Raw genomic sequence first — 2,500 nt, forward strand, 5'->3', positions numbered from 1 at the left:
TGAAGCTCTGGCAGGGGGAGACACTACTAGGTCCCAGCTGTCACCCCCCCTCTAAAAAATTCATTTCTTGGTATTTTGAGCTGAAATTTTGCACAGAGGTTGGCAAAAATCCAATCCAACTTTATTAATTTTTCCAGAATTTTTCGAGGTCGGGAAGTATTGTTTTTTATTTTCCTACCATTAAAAATCGAGGAAATCGGAAAAAATAGGAACCGGCTCGGAATGACCCCAAATTCAGTGGGCAGCCTCATAAAAATATGGCTGATTTTACTGGATTGATTTCATGTGGAAAGCACGACGTTTTGTTGTAGGAATGCGGGAACCCCGGCGGCTCGCCTGCCGCGGCCAGCGACGTCGGGCTGGCCCCTGCAGCGCCTAGCCTCTCCCACGCGGGGGGCAGGCCAGAACGCGGGGGGCCAGGGCCCGAAGGCAGCCCCCCCGCGGGCGAGAGAGCAAGCCAGCAGGGGCTGTCGCCTGCCGCGGCCAGCGACGTCGGGCTGGCCCCTGCAGCGCCTAGCCTCTCCCACGCGGGGGGCAGGCCAGAACGCGGGGGGCCAGGGCCCGAAGGCAGCCCCCCCGCGGGCGAGAGAGCAAGCCAGCAGGGGCTGTCGCCTGCCGCGGCCAGCGACGTCGGGCTGGCCCCTGCCGCGGCCAGCGATGTCGGGCTGTCGCCTGCCGCGGCCAGCGACGTCGGGCTGGCCCCTGCAGCGCCTAGCCTCTCCCACGCAGGGGGCAGGCCAGAACGCGGGGGGCCAGGGCCCGAAGGCAGCCCCCCCGCGGGCGAGAGAGCAAGCCAGCAGGGGCTGTCCGCGCGTCGCGCAGCGCGGCATGGCTGCGGGGGCCGCGCGCGCGCGCCCAAGCGCCCAAGGGCCCCCAAGGGCCCCAGGCCCTCAGGCCCCAGCGCCCCAGCGCCCAGCGCGGGCGGGCGCGCGCGCGCGTGTGGTCTTTGAGGGGCGCCGGCCTGGTGGCTCCCTAAAGAGCAATAAGTGTCATTGCAGCTCTGGCAGGGGGAGACACTACTAGGTCCCAGCTGTCACCCCCCCTCTAAAAAATTCATTTCTTGGTATTTTGAGCTGAAATTTTGCACAGAGGTTGGCAAAAATCCAATCCACCTTCATTAATTTTCCCAGAATTTTTCGAGGTCGGGAAGTATTTGTTTTAATTTTCCTACCATTAGAAATCGAGTAAATCCGCAAAACTAGGAACCGGCCCGGAATGACCCCAAATTCAGTGGGCAGCCTCATAAAAATATGGCTGATTTTACTGGATTGGTTTCATGTGGAAAGCACGACGTTTTCTTGTAGGAATGCGGGAACCCCGGCAGCTCGCCTGCCGCGGCCAGCGACGTCGGGGACGCTGGCCTGCGCTGTCGAGCCCGCGAGGGCTGTCTCCGCGGCAGGCCCCCCCTGAACGGGGCACGACAGGCCACCGCGCTGGCTCGTCCAGCGTCGACAGTCCCTCGTCCAGGTTTCAGATCGCGCCAAGTCGAACCCATGACCTGCTCAAGCCATCGTGCGCTGCCGAATTCGCATCTGCGTGTAGGCTGCCATTCCACGCGGCAGCCCCTGTTTTCGTCAGCGTGCCCCCCTGACGAATTTTCCTGCCTGGCCCAGTCCAGCGTCCAGCCCCTGTTCGTCGAAAAATCTGCGCTGCCGATTTTCCACGCGGCAGCCCCTCTTTTCGTCAGCGTGCCCCCCTGACGAATTTTCCTGCCTGGCCCGGCCAGTCCAGCCCCTGTTCGTCGAAAAATCTGCGCTGCCGATTTTCCACGCGGCAGCCCCTCTTTTCGTCAGCGTGCCCCCCTGACGAATTTTCCTGCCTGGCCCGGCCGGTCCAGCATCCAGCCCCTGTTCGTCGAAAAATCTGCGCTGCCGATTTTCCACGCGGCAGCCCCTGTTTTCCTCAGCGTGCCCCCCTGACGAATGTTCGTCGAAAAATCTGCGCTGCCGATTTTCCACGCGGCAGCCCCTCTTTTCGTCAGCGTGCCCCCCTGACGAATGTTCGTCGAAAAATCTGCGCTGCCGATTTTCCACGCGGCAGCCCCTCTTTTCGTCAGCGTGCCCCCCTGACGAATTTTCCTGCCTGGCCCGGCCGGTCCAGCCCCTGTTCGTCGAAAAATCTGCGCTGCCGATTTTCCACGCGGCAGCCCCTCTTTTCGTCAGCGTGCCCCCCTGACGAATTTTCCTGCCTGGCCCGGCCGGTCCAGCCCTTGTTCGTCGAAAAATCTGCGCTGCCGATTTTCCACGCGGCAGCCCCTCTTTTCGTCAGCGTGCCCCCCTGACGAATTTTCCTGCCTGGCCCGGCCGGTCCAGCCCCTGTTCGTCGAAAAATCTGCGCTGCCGATTTTCCACGCGGCAGCCCCTCTTTTCGTCAGCGTGCCCCCCTGACGAATTTTCCTGCCTGGCCCGGCCGGTCCAGCCCCTGTTCGTCGAAAAATCTGCGCTGCCGATTTTCCACTCCGCAGCCCCTGTTTTCGTCAGCGTGGCCCCCTGACGAATTT

This window comes from Populus nigra, chromosome 2, assembly GCF_951802175.1.
Source record: "Populus nigra chromosome 2, ddPopNigr1.1, whole genome shotgun sequence".
Taxonomy (NCBI): Eukaryota; Viridiplantae; Streptophyta; class Magnoliopsida; order Malpighiales; family Salicaceae; genus Populus; species Populus nigra.